This window comes from Branchiostoma floridae, unplaced genomic scaffold (genome assembly GCF_000003815.2).
Source record: "Branchiostoma floridae strain S238N-H82 unplaced genomic scaffold, Bfl_VNyyK Sc7u5tJ_286, whole genome shotgun sequence".
In the NCBI taxonomy this organism is placed as follows: domain Eukaryota; kingdom Metazoa; phylum Chordata; class Leptocardii; order Amphioxiformes; family Branchiostomatidae; genus Branchiostoma; species Branchiostoma floridae.
The window spans coordinates 7,320-23,537 of record NW_023365797.1 but is presented as its reverse complement, the minus strand read 5'-3'; the positions used below and the strand labels follow the sequence as shown (position 1 = coordinate 23,537).

Here is a 16,218-nt window from a genome sequence, read left to right as displayed (position 1 = left end):
ACCGATTGTTAACGCACGACTGAGTCTTACACCACGACCGGGCCTTACATCACGACCGGGCCTTACATCACGACCGTGCGTTATCCATGATCGAGCCTTACACCACCACCGAGGGTTAAATCACGATCGGAGTTGCGGGGCACAATTCACACCTGGTTATGAAATCAATAAACACCTTTCACAACACCTTGTAAACAAGGATGTGTATTGGCCGCGGTAACACACAAATGGTAGACTAGTTAGGCATATTCTCATGTGGCAGACACGAGAATAATGCAACAATCACCAAAATATTTTATGTTGAGCTTATCAAAATAAATTTTCATGATCAATTCTCCTTGTGCTAGGCTGAAGACACCTGAATTTTACTCAAGTATACTGTTAAATTGAATTTACTAGTCTATTACCGTAAGTAGAAATATCGTGGTGACACACTAGAACGATGTCTCAAGAAACCGTGATATCACAATTTTTTTAACCTTAGCGTGTTACAAAAGTATAAGTATAAAGGCCATCGACCTAACTTTCGATATATTCAATATACAACATGCATTAGTTTAAAATACACAATAACGTACCGCTATCAGGCACCACACCTATGTATCAAACGTAATCTTCAGACATAACCTTGAATGTCATAGCTATTCATGTAGATTATTGGTTGTATACTGTTGTAGATAGTTTGTAGTTGTTAATAATATTACTTGCCATACTTTGTACCTGATGCAATCGTTTTGCAATAAATTTGACTTGACTTGTAATCTTCAGACATAACCTTGTCATAGCTATTTATAGAAAAAATGGTCAAGCGATAACAAAAGGCTAGAGACAGTTGTGGCAGAAGATGTGATGTTTATTAACTTTTATTAACATTGGTCAACAGACAGTGACAGATTTTTAAAAGGTTCAGAAATGTTATGAATGCAAGCATATACAGACGGTTTCTCGGTTCAACATGTACTTTATTCTTCAATATAGAGGCTATAACATTCCTGACACAACATCGATTTTGGTGTTTACGCCTCTTATTCTCACTCAGCGCTTATGTTTATGCTCACAGAACTGTTTATGCAGAGAAAAGAATATAAATAAATATTCTTTATTGCAAATTCATGCCCGAGGGCTAATTGCATACAGAGTAAAGTAGTACACATAAAGTGGTATACATAAACATAGACATACTTAACAAAGAAGGGAAATGATAATCATAGATAAATCAAAAGGGAATAACGTCTAAACTAAATCTATTTCTACTTAAGCTATTTAATGGGTTTGACCTCTTTTCCGTATGCAGTGGAAGATGAATTGTCCAACATTTTCATATATAAAGGGGTTGGACGACTTAAGCAAGAAGATGGATTTTTGTTGGTCGGTAAGATTATAAAAGCTTGGGAAATTTTTGTAGATTTTAAGGAAAAGTTTGTTTCTTTCGGAACTGTAATGTGAACATTGACAAATGAAATGCATTTCATCTTCCATTGCTTTCTCTGAACAGTATTTACATGTTCTCTCGTCAACGGACAGTTTTTTGTACCTGCCCCTCTCTATTTCTAATGAATGAGCACTTATCCTCATTTTACATAAAGCGGATCTTAGCTCAAAATCTGAGTGGTATAGGTAACTCTCCATACTGTACTCAGATTTAAGTTTCTTATACAGTCTTAACTTACCAACATTAACAGATAATTGGTGAAGAGATCTTTGAGTATACATGTCTGTTAGCCTTTTCCTTAGCGATACACAAACATACTTGCTATCAACATTTACATTGTTACTGTGCCAGATGAATGAATTACCGCTACTATCTAGAATTTCTTTAACGTGATACAACCAGTTATTCTTGTTACTATTCATCATATCATTTTGTTGGGACAATAGAACGTCTACTTGTAAAGGATGTGTACATGTCTCCAGTTGTCTTAGCCGCAACCAATATTTAACTATCCTAACTGAAACATCAACATCTAATGGAAATCTTCCGAGTTCAGCTTTACATGCCAAGTTGCTGGCGTTTCTATGAACTCCTAGAATACTTTTGCAAAAACGGTTGTGAAGCACTTCAACTGGAGAATTATCCAGAATGACTTTGACTTTTGACTAGTTATATAGCTTATATGATTTGGTTTTTCACAAATTGAGACACGTATTGGAAGTATACCGTAGCTGGAATGTCTCTGGAGGCATAGAATGCACACAAACATGTCATATAAGTTGTCCTTTAGCGACTCAAACGTACACACTCGATATCTTTCTAGATACGCTTTCAGATAGTTTTCGGCAGTCACACATAACATCTGTAAAAACAAATATCACTCCAAAACTGAGGCTGAATTTTTCACATACGCAGCAAGAAGTTTCTACAAGTCAGTCACGCCTTTTCAGTCACCCATGATGATGGAGCTTCAGCTGGAAAAAATCCGTCCCTGAAGAGAACTGATTAAAAGATCCTTGTTCGGATGCATAAGTACGACGACTTTAAAGTTTTGGGGGTTGATTGCATTCTTCACATAGTGCAGACACCACGAGAATATGGCGCGTCAACAAATGTGCAATTTTTGTCTCAAACAAACACAGAAATCAGCTCTCAAACACATATTAAAATATACTTTCCCAAAGACAAACTATTCTTTGATACAACTATTCTTTGTAGACACACAATACTAAAATTAACTCTCGCCCACAGAACAAAAAGTTCTCTCACTTCGGCAGTCTTTCCCTGCCAACCAGGCTGTAGGAGTGAGCGATTTTTTTGTCTGAGTGAGAGAAATTTTGTCGATGTGAGAGCGCTTTCGGAGAAGTAGAAGAACAACTTCCTTGAGCTTTTTGTACTTCAAAAGGGCAATGAATAGTGTCATTTTCTTCAGTTCGTAATGATAAACCTTTCTAGCAGTGGCATTCTGTTATATTATATAAAAGTTTTCTCACTTCAGGAGGCTTTCCCTACTAACCCGGGAGTAGGAGTGAGGGATTTTTGGTCTGGGTGAGAGAGCAATTTTGTCGATGTGAGAGCGCTTTCGGAGTAGTAGAAGAACAACTTCATTGAGGTTTATTTAATTCAAACGCAAAATGATCACTGGCATTTTATTTAGTTTACAACGATATACATCATACAATAATGATCGCTTATACCAAACAAAAAAAAAACGAAAGATATTGTCTTGACAATCTATATTATTCAGACACACAACGCTGAAATTCTCTCTCACCCACAGAACAAAACGTTCTCTTCACTTCGGGAAGCTTTTCCTGCCATCCCGACTGTAGGAGTGAGCGTTTTTTTTTCTGGGTGAGAGAGAAATTTTGTCGATGTGTACGTGTGAGCGCTTTCGGTGTAGTATAAGAATAGCTTCCTTGAGTTTTGTTTACTTCAAAATGGCAATGTACACTTACATTTTGTTCAGTTTGCAACGATATACATCATACAATAATAATCACTTATACCAAATACATTCTGATAATCAATATTTTTCCGACACACAACGCCGAAATTCTCTCTCACACACAGAACAAAAAGTTCTCTCACTTCGGGAGACTTTCCCTGCCAACCCGGCTGTAGGAGTGAGGGATTTTTTTTGGTTTGGGTGACAGAGAAATTTGATCGATGCGAGAGCGCATTTCGGAGTAGTGGAAGAACAACTTTCTCAGGTTTTCTTCACTTAAAACGGGCAATGAAAAAGTCATTTTCTTCAGCTTGCAATGATAAACCTTTTAACAATGACATTCTGTTATATTATAGACATTGTCTCAAAAATCATAATATTCCGACACACAACGCTGAAATTCTCTCTCACCCACAGAACAAAAAGTTCTCTCACTTTGGGAGGCCAGCTACCAACCCGGCTGTAGGAGTTAGCGTTTCTTTTTTCGGATGAGAGAGAAATTTTGTCGATGCGAGCGTGCTTTCGGAGTAGTGGAAGAACAACTTCATTGAGGTTTATTTACTTCAAACGCAAAATGATCACTGACATTTTGTTCAGTTTGCAACTATATACGTCATACAATAATAATCATTTATACCAAAGAAATTGTCTTGACAATCAGGTGAGGAGAGTTAAGGACTCATTACCACGTCAGCAGAGAATAGCCGTAGTCAACGCCTTGATAATTCCACATATAGACTACTGCTGCTCCGTTTGGGGAAACAAACCACAGAAGAACATAAGAAGACTACAGGTGGTTCAGAACAGGGCCGCAAGACTTGCTCTTGGTTGTGATCGTAACACATGTGGACTTTATGCTGAAGATCTTAGGCTGGCTGACGGTAAGGGACAAATTTCAACAGAAAAGCCTTGCCACTTTTTCGAAAGAATCATGCTCATGCACCAAACAACCAAAAGCTCTGCACGGCAAAATCACCTTTCAGTCTGAGATTCACAACTACCGAACACGCTCAACCAGAATGAACACGATCAGAATACCGAAACCAAAGTCCAACTCTCAGAAAAGGCGCTTTCTGTACAGGATGTCCCAGTTGTGGAACAGCACCGGCAAGTATTGGACAGTAATCACTGACAAAAAGAATACAGTTCTCCTTCTAACATCACAAAACCCACACATAATAGAAAAGGTGGGATCTTTCGTCTTCCACTGTCTTCGAAAAATGAGTCGAACGAAATAACCCAGGATCTAGAGTTAGCTTTTACTAGTTTTAGACTAGAGTAGACAACTGTGATATTGTATTTTACACTCTTTGAATCTTGTGCGCTCCCACTGCACTCGCGTCACGCTTGCGTCGCTTCGGGGTTCATTCACTGTGTTACTGTTGTGTTATTTTCGCCGATTTTCTGTTGCGCTCCCACTGACATGCGTCACTGTTGCGTTTCTAGACTAAATTGACAGGTTATCGGAAGTCGCAGCGTTGTCAATGTATGAAAAATCACTGTAAAATGATGAAAATGCCTCAAAATGAGATCTATAATGAAATAATTTCCCTTGTGATGATGCTTATGCTTATGAATGTTACTTATGTTATATGATAACCTTGAAAGACTTTTACAGTAAAAGAAGTAACCCAAATGAATGGACACGAACCATATACCAGATTTGACTCCATCGCTTATGTGTTTTGCAACAAGTATGTGTAATGGTGTGTGTTAATTTGCATATTTCACAAATGAAAAATCTTGATATTTCCTACGTTTTGATAGGAAATAGACAAAATATAACCGTGATACTGTTGAAGGCATGTTGGCGTCACTGTTGTGTCACTGTTGTGTTACTCTTGGGTCACTGTTGTAACTGACAAACTGCTGTAAAATGATATCCAAAATGTATCCAAAATAGCTTTTCAATAATAAAATGATGTTTACTTTTGATACTTGGTGCAAAATAGACAAAACATAACCTTGATACTGTTGAAGGCATGTTGGCGTCACTGTTGTGTAATTGTTGTGTTACTCTTGGGTCACTGTTGTAACTGACAAATTGCTGTAAAATGATATCCAAAATGTATCCAAAATAGCTTTTCAATAATAAAATGATGTTTACTTTTGATACTTGGTGCAAAATAGACAAAATATAACCTTGATACTGTTGAAGGCATGTTGGCGTCACTGTTGTGTCACTGTTGTGTTACTCTTGGGTCACTGTTGTGTCACTCTTGGGTCACTGTTGGGGCATCTTGCCACTTGCGTTATTTTTTAACTTCCAAAAAAACGTCGCGCTTGCTTGTGTCACCTCTAGGTTTGCTTGTGTCACCTCTAGGTTCGCTCGCGTCACCTCTAGGTGCCGCGGGGTCACGTCTGCGTTGTCGAACCCCGAAGCGACGCAAGCGTGACGCGAGTGCAGTGGGAGCCCACCTTTACCTGCAATTAGCCCACGGGCAAGAATTTCCAATAAACTTGATTATTGACTATGAGGAATTATGTTACATCTGCTATGTATTGTCACTTTGTATGTCTCTGCATGTTTTTAACTGTACGTATATAATGTGTAAATATGAATGTGACCACAGGAAGAATAGCCTCTCATCTAAATGTGGATCAAAATAAATAATCAAAATAAACTCAAACAATCCATATTTTTCCGATACACAACACCGAAGATCACTTTCACCCACAGAACAAAAAGTTATCTCACTTCGGTAGGCTTTCTCTGTCAACCCGGCTGTAGGAGTGAGCGATTTTTGGTCTGAGTGAGAGAAATTTTTTCGATGTGTTCTTGCCCGAGGGCTAATTGCAACATGAAGCCTACAGAAGATATAGTAAACATACGTAAAATAAAGTAATTTGGTATAGATAACAATGGTGACAAGTGTAAACAAGTGACTATTCTATCAATGATATGGACTGCTGGGAGCTACAATCTACGCATTTGGGGTTTGACTTATTTTCTGGAAGCAGTGGAAGACGAAGTACTTTTTCTATGATGAGTGGGTTATGTGACGTTAACAGCTTTATAGTTTTGTTTTCGTCGGTAAGCGTTTGGAAATTTTTGTGTGTTTTGCAAACCTCTTCAAATAACTCCTTTCTTTCCTGGTCATTAGAGAGGCAGTTAGAAATAAATTGTATTTCGTCTTCCACCGGTTACAATACAATGGTTACAGGTTCTTTCGCCCACAGGTAGCTTTTTGTACCGCCCTCTCTCACTTTCAAGGGGTTGGGCGCTGATTCTAAGTTTGCACATTGCCGATCTGACCTCGAAATTATCTAGTGAAAAGAGAAAAAGGAAAGAGTAACCAGCATGGTCTAGAATTTCCTTTACGTGTTGTGACCAGCATTTCTTACGGCTGTTACTCGGTATAGATTGCTGACAGAGTAAAGCGTCTACTTGTAAGGGATGTGTTGAGATGTCCAACTGTTTGAGGCGTAGCCAGTACTTAACTGTATGCATGGATATATCTATGTCTATTGGGTACATTCCGAGCTTTGCTCTACTAGCTATATTTACTTGAATTTCTATGTACACCGAGAACATTTTTGCAAAAGCGGTTCTGTGTAATTTCTGCTGGGCAACTGTCATCTGAATAAGCTTTAACCCAAATCTCACAACCATATAATATAATAGTTTTGATGATACATGTACTAAATATTTTGAGCAGGGCCTTTGGAGACAGAGATGAATGCATGAGGGGTTTGAGACTGAAAATGGCTTTGCGTGCCTTCAAGGACAGTTGTTTCTTTGCTAGAGAATAGGTACCTGAGGGGGATAACGTCAGGCCTAAGTAAGAATAGGAGGTTGCAATATCTATAGTATCTGTACCGAAAGTAAATTTCATGTTTTTGAAAATTCGCCCGAGTTTGTTGAAGATCATAACTTTGGTTTTCTATAAGTTCACTTGAAGTTTCCATTTCTCGCAAAATGCTTGAAGTTTGTCCAGAGCACATTGTAAACCTGTTTCAGATTCTGAAAACAACACTTCGTCGTCAGTATATAGCAGGGAGGATACAAGTAGATTATGCAGGGAGGGTGGGGCACAGTCAGGGCTGTCAAAATCTTTTACCAGGTCATTTGTGAATAAGTTGAAAAGAGTAGGGCTGAGGTTACACCCCTGTCTTACGCCTCTGTCTGTTGTGAATAGGGGTGTCAGACCAGCTGACGATTTAACACAAGTTTGTGGGTTGCTATACATGGATTTTATTACACTGTACAATTTTCCGCTTATTCCTGAGTTCAGTAATTTATAACGAAGACCTTCTCGCCAAACACTGTCAAAGGCTTTTTTAAAATCTACGAAGCATGCATACAGGCGTTTGTTAGTGTTATTGTATTTGGATATTAATGTGTCGATGACAAAGAGGTTATCATTAGTTCCAAAGTTATTTCTGAAGCCGGCTTGGTTGGCGGAAATGAGATAATTTTCATCTAGGTAGTTAGTAAGACGTTTATTAATTACAGCCGTGAACAACTTGGCGAGCCAGCTAATGACAGAGATCCCCCTATAATTATTGGGATCATCTTTGGGGCCACTTTTGTGTATTGGGACAATGTGACTTTCACCCCATTGTTTGGGGAAGTGACCAGATGACAAAAATAGGTTAAAGAGTTTGGTTAGCGGTCTCGTAAGTATATGGGCTGCACATTTGAACATTTCGTTAAGTATCAAATCGTTTCCAGAGGCTTTGTTGTTGTTAACTTGGGAAATTGCTTGTCTGATTTCGTTTTGTTGAATCTTTGCATCTAAACTGTTTTGACTAACGGAGTTGTTCTCGAGTTCGCCCAATTTGGTTTTAATCTGGGTATGAAAATGATTGTCGGTTTTAGGAAGTTGGGACATCATGTCTCGTTTTGGAAGTGGTTGTGAAGTGTTTGTTTGTCAAATGTTTCTTCGTCTTTAATGATGGAGTCATTTGATTTAAACTGTTTGACTAAGTTCCAAAACGTTGTGGGGTTTTTGGTAGATAGGGAATTAAGTTGTTGAAGGATACTATTTCTGTAATCTTTCTTGGTTTTCCGGATTAATTTCCTATATTCAGTTTTCTTTTTAAGATACTGACCCCTAATATAGGGGTCCCGGGGATTTTTAGAGAGCAGTTTAGCTAGTTCATATACGTTACGTCTGGAAGTAGAACAGGTCTCCGTAAACCATCGATCTCTTTTTACTTTTCGGTTTGTTTTGTTTCTGTCTACCTGGCTTTTTACAGCGTAGTGTTAAAGACTTTTTACCCGCTTCTTGTAGAGGCGATACAAAATCACATAACGCGTTCTCAAGTGAATTGGGGGTTGTCCCGTAGCTCCTACTAATGAAATTATCTATAGCAGAAGAAAAGTCAGCGCTATTGACTATGGCATTAAAATTTTGTTTGGAATCAGAGTCCCATACTAATCTACAGTAGGGACGCAAGGGGAGGTCAGTGTTAGTAGTCTGTGCATAAGATTGCTTAGCGTTACAATGTAGAATAATAGAAAGTTTACAGTGGTCAGAGAGTGATATCGATGCCAAATATTTTGGAAACATGTTCAAGGAACGCCTAAAGGACACATTTCTTTCGAAGTGGAGACAAAAGATAAGAAACTTTAGTAAACTGGCAACATATTCGAAAATTAAGACAATCTTCGCTCTAGAAAACTATCTTTTATCAATTCAAAGCAGATCATTTACTAATAGCATAACAAAACTAAGGATTGGAGCACATTGTTTAGAAATTGAAAAGTCTAGAAATTGGGTCATCACAAAACCGTACCAGCTGAAAAGAGAATGTGTTCCATCTGCAAATACAGTATTGAAGATGGATGTCATTTCCTGATGATATGCCCTTATTATATAATTTTGATTGATTGATTTTATTTTGCACTTTAAAATAATGAAGAAAGGAAAAAGTTATTGACCATATGTAACAACAGAACCTAAAAGTAGTGTTCTAACAATGTAATATCTATACCGCCATATTTTCTGTTATGTTACATTAGTATACTGTTGTAGATAATTTGTAGTTGTTAATAATACATGTCACTTGCCATACATTGTACCTCGTCGCCGCTAGGGTGGCCATTGTCAAACTTGACCTTCGTTTTCGTGACACATACCCACCAAGATCCACCCAAGGCTTCTCGAGTTATGCTGTTCACACACACAGACAGACAAACGGGCTCAAAACATAACCTTTGGCGAAGGTAATAAAAGTATTTTAAACGTTGATTAAGGATAGGTGGGGTCGGAGGGGAGAAAGCGGTAAGAAATCCCGCCCACTACTAGTGCACGTCATAGCTACGTTATAGCGTGTCAGTCAGCACGCTTACATACCTACCCCTTGACCCAACCTCTGCTTTGAGATTAGGATAAGACAGAAGTTTCAGCTTTTAACTGAACCCCGGATTTTTCCTCCAGTAAAGCTGTGGGCCTGCATTTGGTCAGCGATTTTGATTTATACCTATAAAGCTTTAGTCCCTATGCCTGGAGAATAGCTTGAATTGGAGGAACTTATTACCTGCATGTAATGCAGGTAGTTTTCAGTAGAGTGGGAGTTTTTGGAAGGGGCTTTTCCGGGGATGTATCTCCAGAACGGATCGAGCGATTGCGATGATTTGGGGCGGTGGCCTGACGGTCAGGTGTGATTTTGGGCCTTCTGATGTTTGAATTTGACATTGCAGGTTGCCCTTTTTTGCGTTTTGGAGGCGTTTCAGGCACTGTATCTCCTGACCTGAACGCATCGCTTGATTGCGACGATTATTGTACATGGGTTGGTGGTTGTTGCCTGTTGCCCGGGTTTGGTTTTGGTCCTCCTTAAGTGCTTCAATTTGACACGGCAGGTAGCTTTTTGTGTGTGGATGTGGCGTTCCGGTGCTGTACCTCCAGAACGAAAGGTGCCGATCGCGATGATATTTGGTACATGGGTTGATAGTGGTTGCCTAATCCTCAAATTTGATTTTGTGCCTCTTGGTGTTTGAACTTGACACTGTAGGAAACCTTTTGTGTATGCGTGGCACGTGCGTTGTATCTTCATAACGCAACGTGCGATTGTGTTGCTTTTTGGTACATGGGTTGGATGCTGTGTCCTTATGCTTAGGTTTGAATTTGGGTGGCTTTTTTGGTACATGGGTTGGATGCTGTGTCCTTATGCTTAGGTTTGAATTTGGGTGGCTCTTTGTGTTTGAACTTAATACTGTAGGTTGAGGTCACAATATTCCCCATCTACATCTGATTGGTTTACTTCTCAGGCCACCGCTATGCTTCTTTCCAGGGTTTTGTTGCCTGTTTTCCCTTGGCTGGTGGCTACAGTAGTAGATAAGGGTCAGATTTATCTGATATATCACCATCTGAGTACATGTATTCCCTTAGTTGAAGCTAGTGGACTATGCCATTCACCAAGAGGGGTGTGCCTGTTCGTGTGGTTATAGATTCGTGTACATGTATGTGGATAGGTTTTGGGAAGATCAGTCAGTCTTGGTTTTGGTTAATATCCAAGCAGATAGTATCAAAAGATAGTATCAAAAACTGCCAGGGGAAGTGAAGCCGACGTGTTTGGCTACCTACATGGCAAATGTACACCTCTTGGCTGACTACACTCATTGGACAGTTTGGTACTATTTTATGCTATCATAGGCGTAGGATCTGCTTGGAGATTAAGTTCTGGCCCACAAAGACCTTGCTCTAGAATTTATCTATGATTCAAATGTTTTCCATAATGGAACTTTTAAGGCATGTAACATTTGTACTTTATGGCAGGTGGAACATTTACAGGTCCAAGTTAGCAAATTAGGGATTGCATAGTTAATGTGAACATGCCATAATACTGCGACTCTGCTGCACTTTTAATAAACATACATTACAATACCACGACAAACCAGTTGCATGTACCGTCTGGCTTTAAAGGCCTATGTCCTATCCAGGATGCGGCTGGGCTGTTCGGCGGCAGAAACACAAAATTATCTTTTGTGCCAAAAGATATGCACAAGGCATGCTGTTGAATTGTTTTGTGTTTTTCATGTCTTTTACATGCTACTTTTCATTCCCCAAAACTGCCTGACCTTTGTGAAAATGTGACATTAGCCTTGGTGTGAAACAAGTTGTTTTTCATACGGCAGAGGAAGAGAGGAATTCTAACTCCAGAATATGTTCCAAACAACTGACCGCCCTATGTTCCGAAATCCCTATGTTCCGAAATCCCTATATTCCGAAATCCCTATATTCCGAAATCCCTATGTTCCGAAATCTCTATCGTCTATGGAAGTGTTCCAACACACTAGTGTACCGACTGGCGTTGTACAGCGACCTGGGAGTCGACCAGGCTGCGGACACGCGGTCAGCAAAATAGGAAGTTGCGGCCTATATAATTTATATCACGTTAACGTTACCTTCTTTAGATATTCTCCTTTTTGTGTTATTTGGGATGTCTTGAAATCTGTTAAAACTATAATAATAACAACAGAGAACTAACGTTAGCTCCATTGCAGATTTTAGCCGCAAACTTTTGTTTAGGCAAACCTAAACGCGCACCATCGGCAAACATTTAAATGTATCATTTTTGTAACGCACCTAACCTCGTACCAGTTTGATAGCATCATCATTTTATTTTAGATATGTACGCATTTCGGTCACCCATAAATCAATCAAAAACGAGACTAGGTAAATGGTTTACGTTAAACGTGGTTAGCAAATGATAAAGGAAAGAAAAGTTGAACTTTTATAAGTATTCTAGTTTATTTTTATGACTAAAAATAAACTTGAATTCGAATTTCAGGTGTTTTCAGCTCAGGTCGGCGTTCAGGCCTGTTATCATCGGGAAACTGTCTGGCTTCGTGGGTATTGGCTATCGACTTGTAAACGCCATCCATGATACATGTACATGGTTATAGTTGTGTGTCACAATAGTTGTGTGTCAAAATTTCGGAACATTGAGATTTCGGAACATGGGGATTTCGGAACATAGGGCTTGAACCGATCATTTATTCCAGTTTTGGGTGATCATGTGTTGGGTGTTGTAGTGTATCAATCTGTTGTGTGATTTTGTGCTCCTTTTTTTGTGTGAGATTTAGCTATGCGTCACAGCCGCTACTAGTATATAGCTCATTTCCCAGCAACCGCCAACGAGGTGAGGAGGCACTCACACGAGGTTACCATATGGTCTTGAAAAAGACCGGGTTTGGAATGTTAAGACCAGGTGTGGTGGGCGAGGATGCTCGTCACTAAAACACAACCAGTAGATTTCTAGCGAGGACACACCTTTAAAGGGGAAGGGGGAGCTCGTGGGGAAGGCTCGGGGAAGGATGCATGGATATGTTACTACACCCCGTCCCGATAAACTGGATATTCCATTTTGATGAACCGAAGTGGAGGAGATTTTCCAGGCGCTCCAACTTAAGGGGGAAACGGGGACCGACATTGCTATCTGAAGAAGTAGAGTAATTGATGCAAAATGTGTTTTATCTGGGAACAACGGCAGAAAAAGAGAGGAATTCTAACTCCAGAAGGTCAGTCTAACCGGAGCGCATGCGCAAAGCCTGAGGGTTGGGTAAAAGGGTACATGGGTAACGTTACCTTTTTTAAAAAGAAAGTCCATATAGTGTATGATAACTTAAGAAATCATTCTCAATGCTATGAAAACGCTAACATATTAAGTGTTTATCAAGCTAAACATTGGAATGCCGAAGCAGGGAACAACGCGTAAGAGCGTGACCTATGACCTTTCTGTTTCGCGCCAAGGCTGCTCAGCGGTATCACAGAAAGCTGTCGCGATAGATAAAGTTCTTCAAGGATTTGTTCGGCCGAGCTTCGTTACTATGTTACGAACCAAGTCACAGTTACTATCTTACGGTAAGTAACCTTTGCTCGCCATAACTTTTAAGCAGCATTATAGCAAGTTACAACCAGTCAACCAGAAGGGCCGGTCATACCAAGGAGCTTTTGGTCATACTGTTCTTTGGGCCTAGCCTAACGTTATGCAACAGTGGGGGTTCAAGTAGCGCAAATATAGAATTTGGTGATGTGCATGTGGACGATGAGCGCAAATAAGGTCATACTATGATCTTATTTGAAGTTACACTACAGTGGATGGTTTACGATTTTTCCGAGGCTAACGATATGGCGCCAGTAATGTGGCCGTTATACTTATAGAGTAGAGAACCGTTAGTAGTAGAGTAAATTTTTGAGGTTATGTGGAAGGGTTGTGAACGGAATTTAAAATAATTTGTTCCTAACACTAACTCTACATTCAATATTTCTTTATTGAAGCAGTTCGCAAAAACTATATTTAGGCTTGTTGCAGAACGTCCTTTCTGTGGATAGTGAAGTGTGAGTGAGCGTCGTTATTTGCCTGCCCCAGCACATTCTTTCACCTGATTTGCATAGGTCGTAAACTGGCTTTGAGACTTCACAGTTGGAAATTAACACCAGGCGTGGTGACAGCATGTGGCAGGCTGACTGAACCCCATATGGACGCCCCTCGCTGCTCTGAGTGCTAAACGCCACCAGATGCGGTAAGTGACGAATTTCAGCCACATCTTTTGAACAGAAGTTTGCAGAGCCAAAAAGAAAAATTTGAATTTGAACCCATGTATAAAACGAATAGTGGAGGATGATATTAAAATGTTGATGCAAGAAGGCCTTACTAAACAGAAGTTATAGAGATGTTTGTTGTTGTTGTTGTTGTTGTCCTCGTTTAACGTCTATTATTTCGCTAGACGTGGCCTCTTGGTGCTGAGTAACACATGGTTTGCATTTGAGTCAATAGTCTCTCTTGGTATTTAACTCTTGGTTCCTTAAACTTATGTTTGGAGCCAGTTTTGAATCAGTTCTATCCATTGGAATGAGTTTTTGCAAGCCGTATGACATAGTGTAAGAAACAGCTGCTTGTTTGTAGACCATTTCTGAAAACAAAATGGTGTCAACAACATGTAAATTAGCATAAATCTGTCCATTAGTCATCAGTGTCTTACTCCTCACAATAGACACAGTAATAATCTCTGCAATATTACCACTCAAATGTATTGATTTGAAATATATTCCAAAGATATAATATATTCCATGTTCACACAATTTGGTATTTATTCTGAATCTAAATGAGTTATTTGAACATCTTATGCCATTTTCAGATCAGAAATACAGCTGGACTCTCCCATGTCTCCAAGCAGATGCTGGGATGGAAGACACAGTTATTTTCTGACTTCCTGTTCAGTCTTCAGACAGCTACCCACTGTGGTCTACAGTCTTATGTTCCTGTCCTGATCCAATACAGGTATGTGAAAGATTCGGGTCCACAGTGATGATCGGGCGACTCCTAAAAATTGCTGACGGTCACTAAGAATCCTAGGCTGATCAAGACATATTACTTAAATATTATTGTTACTGACAAAACTCTTGGACGTATTACTCATTTACTGACAATAATGTCATTTAAAGAGCTCATAGACTTGCCTTCGTGCAATGTGACAGGAGTGATAGGAGACAAGCAATTTGGGTACTAAGATATTGTCAAGTCTGTCCAAGTCCAATCCCTGCTCTATATTGTCTTTACTGTCTATAGCCTGGATGCCAGATTGTTTCCAGGGCCCATTACCCATACACCCAAATCCCCATAACACATGGAATTCATTAGTCCACAGTAACATGTGAGAACAATAGCTGGCCCTGATTAGCAAAACACTGGCCATCTTTTTCAAAACCCCATGATTTTTATTATACTGGACAACAAGGTACCATTATCTGTTTGACACAGTAACCCTACTAATTGTAACAAAGCTATATAAATCAATACAATGCTATCCTCAAATTTTTTGGGAGACCAACCTTGTGTTCAAATTTCAACTATACATTCTGTATCAGCCATGTCAAATAGTTGATGCAAAAAAATGCATTTATAGTTAAAACTGTCTTCCTCACAGCTGAATTATCCAATGCGGGTATATTTGACTAGTAACCTCCTTGAATTAAGTTTATATTAACTTTGATAGATGTGACTTTAAATTGTGCGTATATACTGTAGTTGATCATGGAAGAAGCCACAGGGTCACAAGTACTGTAGTACTGTTTACGATTTTTATGTAGCCCAGGATGTTATGTATGAGCAAGCCCGGGAGTGAGCCAGTAAAAATTCCAACCAACATAAGTTACCCCTAATCTCCAAGCAGATCTTAATTGCTGTGGCAAATGGGAAAATTCCAACCAGTTTTGAGAAGCAATCGCTATACTACAACATAGTCATGTCGCTTGTCACTATTTCTCTGTGTAGACGAGATGTACATGAGATAAAGTGTCGTTTCCTTTGAAAAATCCGTTTTTTCCACTATCTAGCTGGGTGGTTCCATGACGGGTTGGGTGGATGTAAAACGGAAATGAACATGGGTCCTGGGAATCGAACCTAGTCAAAGCTGTATCCGGTAGATACGCAAATATACTGGTCAAGATCTTCCGTATACAGGAACTGGCTTCGTATCATAGTCGGACGAGTTGGCGTAACAAAAACAATTGGCATTTGAAAAACGGATGGTGTTTATGAGAAAGATGCAATATAAAGTGTTAAACACGAGAATGATCAAAGGAAGTCGGATCTGTGAACGTGAATACAGGAAGCTTTGTCTCCTCTCAAGTAACACGACTAATGGATCGGGAACCAAATTAAAATTGAGACCAGACATGAGCAGACAATATACATGAAAAACACTATAATGACTATATTGCAAATTCTTGCATGAAGGCTTATTGCATGTATCAGGGCATAGCCAATGGTGACAATGGTAACGTGGAACTGATGGCTATTTTAACAAATGCTAATTGTATAAATGACATGCGTTTTAAACAGTGGAGGACGGCAAATCTTCTGTCATGCATGGATTATTTTTTTT

At 39.4% G+C, this 16,218-nt stretch overlaps 1 long non-coding RNA gene across 2 annotated transcripts in view; it reads left to right on the top strand.

The window, feature by feature from the left end:
- Positions 1-12,506: 12,506 nt before the first annotated feature.
- The window catches only part of LOC118408644, a 7,778-nt gene continuing 4,066 nt past the window's right edge, over positions 12,507-16,218 (top strand). For both annotated transcript variants that reach the window (XR_004830325.1, XR_004830326.1), the window contains exons 1-3: positions 12,507-13,192; positions 13,727-13,854; positions 14,470-14,612. This is a non-coding gene — a long non-coding RNA (uncharacterized LOC118408644). The remainder of the gene's footprint in view (positions 13,193-13,726; positions 13,855-14,469; positions 14,613-16,218) is intronic.